This window comes from Wyeomyia smithii, chromosome 2, assembly GCF_029784165.1.
Source record: "Wyeomyia smithii strain HCP4-BCI-WySm-NY-G18 chromosome 2, ASM2978416v1, whole genome shotgun sequence".
Classification (NCBI taxonomy): domain Eukaryota; kingdom Metazoa; phylum Arthropoda; class Insecta; order Diptera; family Culicidae; genus Wyeomyia; species Wyeomyia smithii.
In genome coordinates, this window is record NC_073695.1 from 55,077,527 (window position 1) to 55,095,610 (window position 18,084).

Below are 18,084 nucleotides of genomic sequence, written 5' to 3' on the forward strand. Positions count from 1 at the left end.
CGACGGTGTGGTTACCGAGGGGAATCTCACTGTCGATGACATTTTGCGTCATGGAGTTGGCTGTTTTAAATAGTACGAGGGTGGTATCCAAGATACGACCGCATGTTTGACGTAGGACTACGATAGTTTTATATTTTATTTAGAGAATTTAGACTTTGTTCGATTTGACCACGTTTCACTCTCGACACGGCACACAAAAGCCAAAAACGAGCGGTTATGTTTAATCATAATTTATAGTTTTCTTGTTTTGGTTTCAAACAATTCAAACTCAACAACCACCAAGAGAAAGGCATTTTGTCCATTATGTTGCCGAAACCGAAACCAAAATAGACATGATCAAAGCAATGCCGTGCTATACCTCTAATTACTCGGAAGGGTCATATCAAGTGTCTAGGTCGTTGAAGGCTTCATGCGGACGTTGCGTTCCGAATACTTTCAGATTATTGAGCCTTAATCCATCAAACGACACCTCTAACAACTTACAATCCTAAAACTAGTTCATTGGTGGCCACATATTGTTAAGGTCATATGCCACCAGAAAGTCATAAAAAGAAAAGCGTTTATTTTTAAAAATAATTTAGATTATTTGTTTGCAGACATCTATTTAAGAAGAAATAAACACTGTTTTTAACATTGATGAATACCTTTCATCCTAATGCAGTCAAATTTCTTCAACACGCGAAAAGGCAATTTTTTATATAGGTCTTAATTAAGAACGATTTAGTAGAAAGCAAACTTACTTTCATCTTCAATTGCGCCTGTAAAAGATAGCACACTCACCGATTTCAAAGCAGTATCATTGTCAGTTTCATGCAACTGCTCAGCAAAGAAGTCACATAAAAAAATCCTGTATTTACAAGTTCGTTGGAAAAGTGACGATAAAGAGTTGCAGTTTTTAGTAGAAAATCTATATTCACAAAAATTTTGAAATTGACATTGGAATTTATGAGGATGTAACATGTCACAGCCATTTTTTTCATTTTTGGCCAATTGAAACATTTATTCATTAGGCAGAACCAGAAAAAAATTAATCAGTTTTATGATACCAATGAAAAAACAAACAACAAAATGCCATATTTAAAAGTCATCCGGCTGTTTCCTTCAAGAATAAACCTAGCTCGGTTTGATAAACAACATTAACCTCTCCAACTGATGTTTGCATAATGTTGTTCAATTACAAGTCTGGCAATGACAGGTTGTGTTCATATGTTTAGTATCTTTACACGGTTGTGTTTATATGTTGTGTTGTGCGACAGGTTGTCTTTATATGTTTAGTAATATTTTCTTGCAGATGCTGATGTAATATTTTTGTAATTGAAAAATACGAATATGAATGTTTGAAACCTAACGTCAAGATGCATATAATTTGGGTTTTCTCTATACCACAACCGCGTAATGCAACTAGGATTGTCATATTGAATTAAATTTATTCAACTGGAAAAATAAAACCATCAGTACAGCTTAAACGAGCTATCTGAACTATCTGTTTAAAAATCTTTACGAAGCATATTGGTTTTCTGTTGTCTTGCAAATAGACTATAGTTGGTCATTTAAATAAATCTGAGAAAAACAGAGTGTAGAATTCAAAAAGACAGCAACCCAATGCAACTTCTAATTTTAGGAATTCGAAAGAAGTTTTTATCATTAAACATGTATAAGAAAATCATTACGGTTGCAGTTCAAATGCCATCTACTCGTCACGACAACCAAAAGGAAACGAGCAACGGGGTAGCAAGCTTCTGATTAGTAGAATGTTAACACAACTTTTGTTGAAGAGATATTTTAATTATTATATAACAATCTTTCGCAATATTCTACCTGTCGATTAAGACATCGGTGTTTGAAATCTGTTCAGGGGTAGTAACACAATAAGCACTTTAAAACGATGACAAAACATCTGTTGCAGCTATATAAAGCGAGCTCGTGATTGGTTGAAAGCTGCGAAACTGAACTAGAAGAAGTGGATTTCAACTGAACTTTTTACTAATTTATGTTCATCGTACAATATACAATGATATGCCAATTATTGTATCACATGCTTTGGCAACCGTCGTCGTTCGATCAAGGTCAAAATCCGTTCAGTTGTAATCACATATTGGATGCAACATCCAATATCGTGATATACTGTTGCGTACAGAATTATTTTTTCCCCGGTCGCACAGCGTAGTGTGCGAACACGCACCACTGTACGTCGACAGCAGCTACATTGTTTCCACTTGGCTTGACTGCACACAAATGGCAATCGAGTGCTACTGCACTGACGACGAGCGACCGTCTTCTCATACATGGCTCGGTGCAGTACTGTTGCCTGTGTATGAACTTTCCGAAAGAGCTTTACTTTCAAGACATCAAAATAGTCTAGGTTCATAGAAGCAAATATCAGTTGACCTGTTGGGACGGGGAGGTTCTGTCCAATTTTTTTTGCCACTGAATAGAGGTTGTCATAGCAAGCAGTTGGTGTCCACTCATGAAGTCTGTGCCAGGAGTGCTCGCATGTGATTGGTACATTGTTCGTAAAAATACGACCTTGAAACTTTTCATCAATTTTCACTGTTTAACAATTAAGTAACAATGATATATGAAGAATCACAAAATTGTCCATCATTTTATCAATCCAACGACATATTGATTATTGTGATCCATCATGTGGTTACATCAGTATTACCGTTTGAAATCTTTCATTCCGACGTTACATCTTGGTTTTTAGTTTTCTCAGAATGTATCTCGATATAGTGCGGTTAGACGTAGTCCTACGTCAAAACCCCTTGATGCAAAGTGTAAAGATACTAGATGGCAAACAATTGCATTCAGTATCCATCGAAGAAGGGAAGAAGAAATTCCTCCCTTCGGATTCCTTCCGAGTAACATTCGCCGGATCCGCGCTGCCGAACTACGTCCGCTTGGACAGGGTTCGTCTACCTGTACGCCTGTTCGTACTGCGGGTCATGCATTGCCACAGTTAGGTCACACAGTCACCTACTGCTGCAACAAGGCACGCTGTAGCAAGTGCGGAGGCAATCATGCTGAGAACGCTTGCAGTAGGGATACTGAAAAGTGTCTTTATTGCGAGGGAACTCGGCATGACCTTCCGGCATGTCCCGCGTACAAACAGCGCGAGGAAAAAATTAAGCGTTCCCTTAAGGAACGATCAAAGCGCTCTTTTGCAGAAATGCTTAAGAGGGCTGAGCCACCCTCGACAGGAAACATCTTTTCCTTCTTGCCAACTGATGGGGGTACATCTGACGATCCCGTCGAAGGGTGTTCCTATGCCTTGCCAGAGGGATCTAGGAAGAGGAGAATGCTCAACTCTCCTAATCTTTCTCGCAAAGGTCGTAAGATAACCCCTAGCGGAATGACCAATAAGAAAACACAAAAAGGAAGCGGTGAAAAAAAAACCGAAGCAAGTACCCCCGGTTTTAATTTCAAATCAAACCAGGAGTACCCACCGCTTCCTTGGGCACCAAAAACCCCTCGTGCACCCATTTCTCGATCAGAAGACATAAATGAAACAGGGTTCATAAAATTCTCTGATATTGTGGACTGGATATTTAAAACATTCAACATACCAGATCCCCTTCAAAACATTCTTCTTGCCCTTCTCCCTACAGTGAAAACCTTTTTGAAGCAACTCACAGCAACTTGGCCCCTCATTTCAGCTATCGTATCTTTCGATGACTAATACGTCGAAAGAGGTTAGGAATTTTGTCACTGTGTTACAGTGGAACTGCAGAAGTATCATCCCCAAATTTGATTTATTTTCACATGTGATAAACACATACAATTGTGATGCGTTCGCGCTCTGTGGAACTTTTCTCAATTCAAATGACCAACTTAATTTCCACGATTTTAACATCATTCGTCGAGATCGAGACTCACACGGTGAAGGGGTACTTTTAGGGATCAAAAAGTGCTATTCTTTTTTCAGAATCGACCTCTCCTCGATCTCGAATATTGAAGTTGTTGCCATTCAAACGAATATGAATGGAAAAGACCTTTGCCTTGTTTCGTTATATGTTCCCCCATCCGCGCGGATTGAACAGAAGCAACTCCTTGATATAGCAGAATTGCTTCCCGCACCTTTTTTGATTTTGGGAGATTTTAACTCTCACTGTTCGCTATGGGGGTCGCTGTACCACGACAACCGATCTTCTTTAATTTGTAACTTGATCGACGACTTCAATATGACACTTTTGAATACTGGGGAAGCGATACGTGTACCTAATCCTCCAGCACGTGAAAGCGTGCTTGACCTATCCCTCTGCTCGACATCACTAGCGTTAGATTGCCAGTGGAAAGTAATCAACGATCCCCACGGTAGTGATCATCTTCCAATCGTTATATCAATTGCTAATGGTTCAACTCCCCCGAACCCAATCAATATTTCCTACGACCTTACACGTAATATTGATTGGAAGCATTATGAGTCTATTATAGCGGAATCTATCGAGACTCACGAGGAACTTCCTCTGGAGGGCGAAAACGCGTTCTTAGCTGGCTTGATAATCGACGCCGCGACTCAAGCTCAGACGAAACCGATACCCGGGGTAACGATTAGACAGCGCCCTCCCAGCAAATGGTGGGACAAAGAGTGCTCTGAGAGTACGGCACTGTCAACCTACTTCGAAAGTACGAGGCACTGGGCAGGCAGATGAAGATCTTAGTAAAGGCGAAAAAACGCGGGTACTGGCGGCGGTTCGTGAACGCGTTGTCGAGGGAAACAGCGATGAGCACTCTTTGGGATACCGCCAGGCGCATGCAGAACCGTGACGTTTCGAATGAGAGTGAGGAGTATTCAGATCGCTGGATACTCAATTTCGCCAAAAAGGTCTGTCCGGACTCTGTACCGGAACAGAAAACCTTTCGCGACGCGTTTTTAGTAACTACGGAAGAGCCTCCATTTTCGATGTTGGAATTTTCAATGGCTCTCCTGTCGTGCAACAATAAGGCTCCAGGGTTAGATAGAATAAAATTCAACCTGTTGAAGAATCTACCCGACTCTGCAAAAAGACGCTTGTTGAATTTGTTCAACAAGTTTCTTGAGCTAAATATTGTTCCGCATGACTGGAGGGAGGTAAAAGTCATTGCTATTCGGAAACCCGGGAAACCTGCCTCTGATCACAATTCATATAGGCCAATTGCGATGCTCTCTTGCCTCCGGAAATTAATGGAGAAAATGATCCTCTTACGGTTAGACAAATGGGTCGAAACAAACGGGTTACTTTCAGATACTCAATTTGGCTTTCGCCGGGGCAAAGGGACGAACGATTGCCTAGCGTTGCTTTCTACTGAAATTCAACTCGCATTTGCTCGAAAAGAGCAAATGGCTTCTGCGTTCTTGGATATTAAGGGGGCTTTTGACTCTGTCTCTGTAGAAGTTTTAAGCGCGAAACTTCATTCGCAGGGACTTTCACCAAATTTGAATAACTTTTTGCTCAATTTGTTGTCAGTAAAATATATGTATTTCTCACATGGCGATTCGACAACTTCCCGAATTAGTTACATGGGCCTTCCCCAGGGCTCATGTTTAAGTCCTCTCTCATATAATTTTTACGTCAATGACATCGATGAATGTCTTGCAAATTCATGCACGCTAAGGCAACTTGCAGACGATAGCGTTGTATCCATTACTGGTAGCGAGGCTAGCGATCTGCAAGGACCATTGCAAGATACCTTAGACAATTTGTCTGAATGGGCTCTTAAGCTGGGTATCGAATTCTCTCCGGAGAAAACTGAGTTGGTCGTTTTTTCTAGGAAGCATAACCCAGCTCAGCTGCAGCTCCTACTAACGGGTAAAACGATCTTTCAGGTTTTAGTCGCTAAATATCTCAGGGTCTGGTTCGACTCTAAATGCACCTGGGCTTGTCATATTAGGTATCTGACACGAAAATGCCAACAGAGGATTATTTTCTTCGTACGATTACCGGAACCTGGTGGGATGCCCACCCAGGAGACCTTCTAAGGCTTTACCAAACAACGATATTGTCAGTTCTTGAGTACGGCTGTTTCTGCTTTCGCTCCGCCGCGAACACGCACATTATAAAATTAGAGAGAATACAATATCGTTGTTTGCGTATTGCCTTGGGTTGCATGCAGTCGACCCATACGATGAGTCTTGAAGTGTTAGCGGGTATTCTTCCGTTGAAACATCGTTTTTGGAATCTGTCTTACCGGTTGCTAATTCGATGCACAGTTATGAACCCATTAGTAATTGAAAATTTCGAGAGGTTGGTCGACCTTCAATCTCAATCCAGATTTATGACTTTATATTTTGACTATATGGCTCAAGATATTAATCCTTCTTCATACGATTCCTCCAATGTCGCACTTTTAGATACTTCTAATAATGCTATATTCTTCGACACCACCATGAAACAAGACATTTCTGGTATCCCGGATCAATTGCGACCCCAAGAGATCCATAAGATTTTTTCCAATAAGTTTAAACATGTTAGTTATGATAAAAGGTTTTACACTGACGGATCTAATCTAGATGAGTCCACTGGCTTCGGTGTTTTCCACGAAAATTTGACCGCCTCCTACAAACTCGATGCTCCTGCTTCCGTGTACGTCGCAGAACTTGCTGCCATTCAGTACTCTCTTGGAATCATCGAAACCCTACCCATAGACCACTACTTCATCTTCACAGATAGTCTCAGTGCCATTGAGGCTCTGCGATCGATGAAGACTGTGAAGCACACCCCGTATTTCCTGGGGAAAATACGGCGGTTTTTAAGTGCTTTAACAGATAAAAATTACCGGGTTACCTTAGCGTGGGTCCCTTCTCATTGCTCGATTCCGGGTAATGAAAAGGCTGACTCTTTAGCTAAGGTGGGTGCTATTGATGGCGATATTTATGAAAGACCAATTGCTTATGATGAATTTTATAGCATTTTGCGCCAGAGACCACTCAACAGTTGGCAATCATCATGGAACTCAGATGAACTGGGACGGTGGCTACATTCCATTTTTCCTAAGGTATCGACGAAAGCATGGTTCAAGGGGTTGGATGTCGGTCGGGACTTCATTCGCGTGATGTCCAGACTTATGTCCAATCACTACACGTTAAACACGCATCTCTTTCGTATAGGGCTTGTAGACAGTAATCACTGCGTTTGTGGCGATGGCTACCATGACATCGAGCATGTTGTTTGGTCGTGTACCGAATACTGTGGTGTTAGGTCCGAGCTTATAGATTTCTTTCGGGCCCGGGGAAAACAACCGAACGTACCCGTTAGAGACATTCTGGGAAGCGGTGATCTCCAGTACATGACACAGCTATACTGCTTTCTGAAAAACGCTGACATTAAAATTCAAAATTTTCTTTGTCTATATGTCAGATTAAGGACACAAATATGCTATGCTGAAGACACGGAAACGAAGAGCCTGTAACTATGTTTACACAAATATTTTGAGCCCACAACAAACAAGAATATAATTGCTCTACCAGTCGAAAAACAAAGTTCCAAAATAGTTTTGAGTCAAAATTGTATCTCCCCTCCTCTCACCTCAAATCCCCACTAGCTCGTAGTCGGCCGCGAGAATAAAAAAAAAGGCCTCCCTCTTTTCCCTGCTAACGTAGAATTAATACGAATTTTACTTGGCTCAGTAAAACAGAAAATGTATCGTGCCGTGTCAAATAAACTAATTTTAAACCAAAAAAAAAAAGATCGGCGACAATTACTTTTCTGATTTTTGTACGCCTGAAATCCTATAGTGGAATGTTTGAATTAATAGAGTAAACTATAGGGAAAACTTAACGAATAAATTACTTAATTTGTTCAATATAATGTATTTTAATATATTTTAAGTTGTCTTTCAGTAACCGATGAATTCTTAAAACTTAGTCCAAAAGTTTAATTCTTTTCAGTATGTTTCCAAATGGGGCATATGGGTTATATACACAGTAAAAAAAATTTACATTACTTTAAATGCACATAAATGGAGCATTGGAAACCACGTAATATTCCGTGTGTCATTATATTCACATGCAAAGTAAATGAATATATTGTGAATTTGCATGCATATTTATATTCGAAGCTTTAAGTTTATATCAATTAACGTACAAATTTACATGGCTTAAAACGATTCTGTATTGTACATTATTAACGGTGTAAAAATGTATATGTTTTTCACTTTATGTGCTAGAAATCGTTATGTGCTTTCATTTGCATTAGTTGTAAATTTCATATTTTGGTACTGTGTATCAAATAAAAGCTCTTTAGTTGTTCTTTGAAATTCTACAATCGGGATTTGGACCTGTTTTTTTAGGGAAAACAGCCTAAGCTGGGGTTGAAAAAAATTAGGCGAACTGAAAATATGATACAGACTTGGAAAAATATACCGCATCCAGATTCATCCTATTTAGTTATAGCCAGGCTTATTATATCTCTTAAAGAATCACTAGCGTGTAGGAGAATATCTTTCATTGCGAAAACAACTGTTCTTATTTTGGTGGGCAAAAACGATGCACTTGCTTGAAGACGACCAACAAATCGAGTGTACTACACAACATTGCAGTACTTTTACTGTGTGTCCCTCTAACAGATATCAAATGAGGAGACCATCTCACAGTGGTTGAAAATAGAAACGTCACGAACTTAATTCTGTAGTGTCTAAGCGCTTCACTTTACGACTGTAGTGTTTTTGAAGCAATTGCTTGTATTGAAATTCCACATAACACCATAATGTGAGCAGTTTCAATACAAACAATTGCTTCGAGGACACTATATTCTTGAAGTGAAGCACTTGGACACTACCGAATTAAGTACGCGACATTGCTATTTTCAACCACTGTGAGGTAGGAAAGTAGACTGCGTTGTTTACTTTGCATCTCGAGACTGAAAAAAAACCTGCCGCCCATCATGCATGTTTGCCCTTCGAATGCTATCGAATTTATCTCAGCGGTGTCCACCGTGGTGTACTTCTATGAATTCTCACTAGAGTGATTAAACACTCTTGTTTTGCTCAGCTGTGGTGTAAGCAGCAAGCGTATTTTTTTTTGCGATTGGCAGAAACACAGCACAAAGCAAAATAAAAAAGTTTGGTGCAAAAAATTGCTATATAAGTGAGCGGTGAATATTCACTCTGCCATTTACTTATAGCAAAGCAAAGCAAAAAAGCAAAGCCTTGGTGCTACATTCCAATTCGGAACTTGACCTTCTGTTTACTATACACAGACTTCGCAGCCAACCGTTAAGTGTACAGGACAATTGTGAGGCTAGCGCTACGATCCTACTGACACTAACAGTCTCTCCCGAGTCGAGACTTGAACCTACGACGACCGGCTTGTTAGGCCAGCATCGTACCTCGAGACCAGATGGGGAGGCCCTTTACTTATATTGGGAGAATAACAAGCCTGGTTAGAGTTTTACCTTATATCACATATTTACTGAATATATCCAAACATTTTTTCTATATATTGAGTAGGTCATCATTATTTTAATTTTATTGATTTTCAACGTACTAGAAAAAAAATCAAGAACCGCTTAGGCCCTTTTGGCTCATTTTGCTTCTACATGAAATAAAAACTCCTGTGTTGCTCTACAAAATCCTAAATATGGATTTTTCCTTAGTTCTGCTTGGAATACAATGAAGACCATTGAAATTTGCCTAAACTGAAGTTACTGCGATTTTAGTGACTTGAACGTTTTTGGACATATTATTTTCAAGCGGAGGTTGCGTTTCTCGCGAACTGACTCTTAAGTACAAACTTATTCTTCTATCCAGATAATTTAGTGCTTTGAAAATTAGGAAAGCATATCGGTGCGCTAATGAAATGAAAGTGCATAAATATCTTGGTTAGAGTTACAATGTATGACTTGTAAACTGATTTGTGTTTTATGCGTTTTGTTTATTTTTTGTGTGAATATAATGCGTTATCAATTAACATGGATTTGTAAAAAGATGTCTAAAACCCAGAAATAAAAATATGTCTAGTCATAAATTGGTGAGTTTCGACTGATTCGAGTCTTCGACTGATGAAATGTTATGTATGTTGGTTGTACATTCGGCTGAGCAGTCATAGAAGAAAATAGAACGTCTTATTTTACAAAGTAGAACGATTTATTTCATTCTGTCCGACGTTTCTTCCCCTGAAGATGTAACTGATCAGTGACGAAACGTCGGACAGTATAAAATTAGTCGTTCTACTTTCTTTTGTGATTGCTCAGCCAAATGTACAACCAACAGTCATAAACAACGATAATTTTGAAGCAACATGAAACATTAACTGTCAATTGGAAATTCCTGAGAATTAACACTTTAGAGAAAAACTTTTTTACCTAACCTAATGCAGAAAAATGTTATATATATTTTACATTAGGTAATAATTAGGAAACGTAAAATTAGACCAGATTACAAAAAAAAAACACTAAGAAATTACACTTCTGACATATACTCAAAATTAAGACCGCCAGAGAGTTGTGCAACCAGGAAAGTTCAGTTCAGTGTACACGTGACCAACGACAAATTTTGTTCAGCAATAAGTCAGATATGCTTGGGAACAGAATTTGGAATAGCATCTGGGCTGACTGCTGCTTCAGAGCCAGATTGATGGTGTAATCAGTTTAACGTCTGGTTCATGTTAAACGTCTGGTTCATTCAGCAGACAGTATGTGTTGTAGAAAAAGAACGAAAAATAAGCGAACTGGAAATATGATACAGATTTGAAAAAATATACCGCATCCCGACGGGATATGAACCCGCAATCTCTGGTGTTCCCCAAGGCTCACATTGAGAACTGTTTCCTTGAATGTGATGTCCGAACGATGTATGTTTAATTATTGAAAAAAACATCGTTTCAATATGTTTTTATGAGTAATACGAAAAATAGGGCGACAATTTTTTACCCGGCTGAAAAATTGCGCAGATGTTCCTATAAGCTAAATATTTCATTTTTGTGCTATTAGTATTTTTTTGAACCACGACAAATATTTGAATAGAGGGTAACTACAAATATTTTCAGAGCCTGCTGCTCCTTCCTGGTAGTTAACCTTGTAGTTTGGAGTCCAATGACAGCCGAAACAGTAACAACACGAATCAAACCTTATTTTTGGCAGTTAACTGGAGAATGAAAATCTTTCACGAAATTGTCGCGAAGCTGCGTTGGCATTAGCATGCCATCATCGAAACCCACATGACGGTTGTTTATGTTTGAAATGGTATCCCTGTAGTGAGTCGATTCCGATAAGTGGGAAAATTTTTTCGCCCTATTAGCGAACAGTTACTGTAGTAAGACATGTAATCTTCAGGTTTTTGCAGAAAACAAGCTTGAAAAATGCAAAATGCGAAAAAATTTAATAAATGTCCTCCGATTTTGTGATTTGACTATGTATGCACATATTTATTTTAGACAATAAGTCAAACTTTTTTGGAACGTTTCAACAAAATCTTCCATAAACAGAACTTTGATAATTGATTTTCAAAGCTTTTTAGCAATTATATAAAACATGGAGATATAACGGGGGGGTCTTTCTTGACTATACTGGGGTACATCCGTGAAAACTAATAAGAGCCTAATTACTAGAATGATTCCAGAGGCTAAAAGCTGTCATACAATTGTACGATATGAAATGATTGATGGTTGCAATATTATTACTACCATTTTCACTAAGAAGTCTCCTTATCAGTGGCTTTTAGAAAAGATGTTTTTTTTTTATTTTTTTTAGATTGAAAAGGCAACCCAGAGAAATGATCTCTTGATTTTATTCAAAAGTAAGTTTGGACATGAGAAAAAAATATTTCAGATATAAAATAAAACTAAATGGCGGACTTAATAACAACTTTTAACGGCAGCTGGTCGCTAACAACTCAAACATTGTACACAATTATGGCCTATTTACCATTTTTTCCTCATGAAAATAATTAGGAGAGATAACCTTTGACTAAAAGACAGGCCCTTTGAACACAGTGTGAAAATTGAGAAAAGGCTCATTTGTATTTCTTTCCTGCTGACCCGTACACTTGTGTACGGTCATCTGAGCAAATTTTATGTACTGAAAAATTAATTTGTATGTGGCAGCACGCCTCGTGCAGTTGTGTACGGCCAGTATGAAATGGTGACGTGGGACTGAACACTGTAATTACTGTAATAACAGACAAAATAAATTCGTTTGCTCAGTGATTTACGTATTTTAATTCTCAGACTCCAAGTTTGTTTCATTTGCCAACAATTACATTCACTGTGCTAAGAAGAAAGCTAATATAAGTATATTATTTTATTTGTAAGGTAAAAATGAAACAATATTTAACAATGTTGAAATGAAAAAAAAATAGTATTTTTAGGAACTTACACGATTATTTAGTGAATATCGAAGATACAAACAAATAAAAAGTTTCTATTACGCTCTAATAGCAGGTTTAGAAATTGTTCAAGGAGAGGGGTTGTTTCAAACTTTTCGAAAGACCTTTACCTCAGAGACATCAAACTAGTCTATATAGGTTCATGGAAGCAAACATAAATTGACCTATTGGGACGGGGGGACTGTGTCATTTTTTTGGATATTGATACAGAGAATATCACAGGGAATTGTTGGTGTCTATTCATGTCGTCTGTGCTGGGAATGCTCGCATGTGATTGGGTCATTGTTCGCGTATATTTGTCCTTGACACTTTGTATCGATTTTTACCGCTTTGCAATGAAAAATAATGATGACTAGCGTATTACAAAATTGTTCAACATTTTATCTATTCAACAACATATTGGTTATTGTTATCCATCATGTGGTTATGCTGTTATTATCGTTTAATGTCTGATGCAACATTTTCCAATTTCATTTCCAATTTTACAGAATGCATCCCAGTATAGAAAACAAAGACGTTGTCCTACGTCGAAAAAAAATACTTCAAAAATATTAACATGAAGCGAGTTCTTCGAAACTCCGTAAAAACAGATTACTTTCATCCCATTCTATGATACACTCAGAGATAGAACTCGACAAAACTGTATAAAAAACAGCAGGCAAACGCTGTAATGGATAGTCGACATTTTCGCCATTCCAACAAAGGACACGTCATATCAATTATTGCTCACGTCATTAGTTTGTCGGTTCATAAAAAAATTACTTGTAATTCAGACCATCATCGTGTGTACTACTATTATTGATGGTGGTTGGGAAATGTCCTACAATGAAAGGTCATGAATAGACGACGCTGTTTGCCTGCTTGTAACAATGGTTATCGCGTCAGTTGCGTGAGGAAAGTAAACATCAGAAACCTACCTCCTACCGGATTCAGCCCGCCTATCGACGGACGGTGCGCATAATCTATGCTGTTTGGTAGTCAAGCAACAGTGGAAAACTGTGAAAAGCCATTGAAGAAAATTACGCTCTCTGAAAAACCCCTGAGAAAGGGTGAAAGTTTGGCGAGAGCCGTCTGCTTATTTATGGAAAAGCGCTGTTGCGTCACCACTTGATAGGATATATGAAACTAAAATTTGCGTAGTGATTTTCACGACCAGTCAATATCAGTGGCAATTTTTAACGGTATACTTTATTTCCTGAGCAGTGCTCGCCTGCTGACGCCACTTGCCGGTATGCTACTCACAGCGCAACCATGACAAAACCAATAGCGAGAGTTGAGCAACACTCTCGAATCTACTCGCAGCGCGAGAGCAAATCTCCCATTGTTATTAGTGCCACCGCGGCTGTCTGCTACTACTGGCGTGTGTCAGACGGTTTAGTGCTTATAGTGTATCCCGTTGACCCTCTCCCCTCCCCGGACGTTCAACCGAAATAAAGCGAGCAGCCAGCTCTGCTCAACGGTGGTCTCTCCGGCTGCAACAGTCAACGCGACACTTTCGTTGGTTTCGGTCGAATTTTTACCGAGCACTTTTGGGACCAATCCCTTCGACGCAAGCCGACAGTTTTCGGTTTTTGTTTTTAATAAGGGAAAAGCTATAAGAGAGAATTTTCCGGTGGTGTGTGCAACTTGCTTCTTTCAGATCAGCTTCCTGCCCGGGCACCGATTCCGGTAGAAATGTGTTATGATTTAAGATCGCAATAAATTGAGCAGCTAGTCTTCGGATTTTTGTGACAAGTGCGAGTGAAAAGGCATTCATCGTGACAATAAAAACATTCCTTTGATTGGCCGTCATTTTTCAGTGTTAGCTCGGCGAAAATAGGCGAAAAAAAATCTGGGGTCCGTTTATGTAAAAATCAACCCCGTTAATGGTGAAAAAGTATACGGGAATAAAATCGCAAACTAACCGCTGGTAATTGTTTCGTGCTCCACTTTTAGTTACCATAGAAAAGTGAAAATCTATTTATAAATATATTCCCAATTTGTGGGAGTTTTGTTTTCCACGCTTTCCATAGCACTCCGCTCCGCTGTGCTGCTACGGGTTTTCTGCTGGCTACAGGAAATCGCAGAGAACGGTTCTGCTGAAATTACGTTGTTGTAATCCGGTTTTTGATGGAACAGTTGGAATATTTTCCATTTCATTGTGGTCGCCGAGTATTTACGCTAATTTTTCATTTAAATTCTTCGGGGTAATACAGATGCTAGAGCTGTTACACATTGGAAATTTGTAGCGTCTCTAGCAATTATTGGATACGTTTGTTATTAGTTACCGTAATAGCTGCTTCATGATAAAGCTAGTTGAAAAAAAGTACAGCTAATTCACCGACAAATTAAAATTAATTTATCAAAAAGTAAACAACACTGAACAGGTATTGAGAGCAAATACGAGTTTTGTGTTACGATTGCTCATATGGGCTAGATCCACGATAGCAAAATAAACAGGTGCCACTTGATGCGAGCAGCAGGTCTGCTCATTGAACGTGATACAATGAATCCAATTGTCTATTTGAAATGGGATTAGTTGTTAAAAAATCGTTAGCAATAATTGATAGCGAAAAATCCCCCCGATATAAGCCGCTCATCTTCACAAGAGTCAATTTGTCACACCGAAAACAAACGGTTCTCCATGAAAAACAATGTTACACTCCAAATGACAGAGTAGGATTTTTTTCTAGTTTTGTTTTGTCACTTCTACACCGTATTTGTAATAATCAAAACTTTAATAATTTGTGATTAATACGGCTGTTCCCATAAACGTATATTGATTTTGGCAAGATATTACATTTGAACCCAGTATTATAAAATAACACTCATGTTATTAATATAAGGATACCATCTGGTCGAAGTTAGAAATCAGGACATCTTTCTTTCGGTACAATTTTTATCCAAACTATTTCCCCTAATATATAGCTTCGCAATGAAGAGATAATTTTTCAGAGTTTGCATTGATCAATCATCTTTTTTATATTATGCTACTCCTCCAGTAATAAGTATCTATCAGCACAAGTATTTGGTTTGTCGTGTAGTGTTGCAAACTTCCATTCTAAACATAGTTTCTGCAACAAAATCTTATAAGAAAAATTATTAATGTGATTTTTCTCAATTGGTAATTCTACACTGTTCAAGCGATATGATTTTTTAAGAAGATTTAAACAAATTGAAAAATTGAATAAAAAGGATTTTATATCCCTCCTGAGATTCACTAACTATTACTGGTAATAAAATTTCACAACATGCTGAATTTTCCAGCCTAAACCTTGACGATGACAAATCTCATTCAATAAAGTGAAGCGATATTTTCCTCGTCAACCTTTGCTTCATTTCTTTAATATTTTTCGATTAGTCAGTTTCAAATCCCAGTGTAAAGTTTTTTATTTCTTCTGCACAACTGAAACTGTCGCTGACGATGTGACATTTAATTTAAAACTGTAACTGTTGCGCAGTATCTATGTAGAGCAATTAGTTTTCCTGCTCGAGACCAGAACTGAATTGGGTAGTAAAACTTGCCCGCAAAATACAATTGGTTGTATAACGACCTAATTCAAGCGGACCCCGGCAGCAAACGCGGAAGAGTGAAAGGTATGTGCGCGCGTGGAAACAAACTTATCAGATTATACGATCTAGAGCGCAATCACCAGAGCGAAGTGTTAACGAATTTCGATTTTTTTCGCAATTAGGTAAACAAAACGGTAGCGGCGGGTGGAGAAAATTTGCAACTGATCGCATTCGTGTTGCATTTGCGGCCGTCAGAGTGGTGGGAGTAAATTAGAAGTGCATAACCGAACGGTTGGTTTTTAGTAGCGCGGAATTAGTACGTACGTAAGCTAAACAATAAGTAAACTGTCAGAAAGTGTGTGCCTAGTGTTGTTGCACAGCCGGAGGAGAGCATAACAGAGCAGACAAAATGACTCAAATGGTGGCGATGGAATCGATAGACCTCAGTGACACAACGGTTACAATTCCACCGGAGCTCCCCGAGGATGCTATTCACATAGAAACGCCAGAGGAAAGGTGATGATCTGTTCTAGTTTTGAATTGTTAAACAACTTCGTTTTTGCCATTTTTTCTGATGACGGTATGAGTTGAATTTCACAAGGTGACCAATGCTGAGACACACGATTTATTCACAAATGTTAAATTTATCATCCCGGAGGCTGTTGTTCGTTCAACGTGCTCCCACTAGACTGGAACCAATCCTTGGTGTGAGCATTCATAAAGGGATGCGGGATACGGCAGAATAAGCAAATTATCGATCAATTTCTGCTGCGTGTATTTGCCTTCTCGCTATAAATAGAACCATAATAATCAATTTGCCTGGTGCCCTATTTATCCTGTACTGAGTATGGTTTCGTCCGGTTGGTATTTGATTGGAATACCATTGGTTTGATGTACCTATGCCAAAAACCGGTACCGGAATCAAGTACGATGTAAGCTCGGCTCAACACTACAGTAAATCCACTTTTCGATTTGTAAAAGGAAAAATCAATTTACCTGGCCTTTGTTTGGTTTATCCGATTACAGCTGGTCTCTGTTAATTGATTTGCCTTGTTTCACTCCCGGTTCGCAGTCACCCTCCGGCAGCGGAGTGTAAACCGCAGTCACGCAAGTCTAAGCTAATCCCAATCGTTGAGATGATAAACACGTGCTGAGCAGCTCTAACTAATCCGAAACGACATGTTGTTGATCGAGGAGATTTTCCCGAGTTACCTCCGCGATACCTTATAAGGAATGTTGTACAGTTGATATTAACGCAAATAGGATAGAACATTGCGTTACATTTCCTCATCGTTAATTCGGTTCGGTTTTAGGACGTAACTGGAAAGGTGATGTGACTCGATCTTGTCAGATTTTATCAACACAATTTATCCACCAAGTTGGAGTTATCAAGACAAACTATCTCGACGAAATGATGGGAAACATAATGCTACACGAATTATTTGGTTGTTCGAGAGTTCTATAATTTAGAACTAATCCATTCCAACATTGTTCTATTTTTTTAGATTTTATCGGTTTTTTATCTAACATTTACTAATCTTTCGTTTAATCTTCCTGAAATTTCCCGGTTTAGGTGCAATTCCAATTAAATCGAGTTTCTTCTGTTTACATCATATTTACACATATGCACATATATCGTTCTAGGCTTGACAAGAGAAAACGAATACTTAACTCAACGATCAGTTGAACAAGCTTAGAAATAAGCAGAATTTACATATCACTACAAACTTTTTCTTGCGGTGGTCCTGATAAAGACAGTTGTCATTGTTCTTGTGGATGATATGGCTTCTTCCAAAAGCGAGGGTCAATCACTGTCAAAGAAGCTTGCTCCGTTATTGCTTTATGCACCTTATTGAAACATTTTAGGAAAGACGGTTATAGTTCGAATTTATATAATGCGCGTTATATTGTTGCGTGGCTGAGAGTGCACTTGCACTCATGCTATCTGCTTCCATGCGGAAGGACAAGAATTTACTTGTCCTGCATTCAAGCCACGACATAACATGGTTTTTAGTTGGTTGGCTAAGAGTTTTGTCCAGTCTCACTGCTTACCAACACGAAATGAGAATAAAATCTCATTGCGTTTTGCAAAACTTGAGAAATGGCTTACCTACTGACTTTACTTTACTTTATTGGCCGACGGAGCTTCTTCTGTCTTGGGCAGCCGTTCTCTAGTCACCTCGTACAACGGAAAATCGTGCATTTTCTTCCACCACGCAGATTCACCGAGTGCGAGGCCAAGTACTCCGTGCTCTTCCTAGTTTTCTGCTGAATATAGTTTCAGCGGCTTTA

General features: G+C 38.8%; 1 protein-coding gene and 1 long non-coding RNA gene across 8 annotated transcripts in view; both read left to right on the forward strand.

Moving 5' to 3' along the window:
• LOC129725481 (protein GDAP2 homolog) overlaps window positions 1-18,084 on the forward strand; it is a 198,372-nt gene that overhangs the window by 139,100 nt on the left and 41,188 nt on the right. The window lies entirely within an intron of this gene.
• LOC129725482 (uncharacterized) lies at window positions 12,821-15,879 on the forward strand. The gene is made up of 2 exons (XR_008728094.1): window positions 12,821-13,968; window positions 15,641-15,879. It is a non-coding gene; the product is annotated as an uncharacterized LOC129725482 (long non-coding RNA).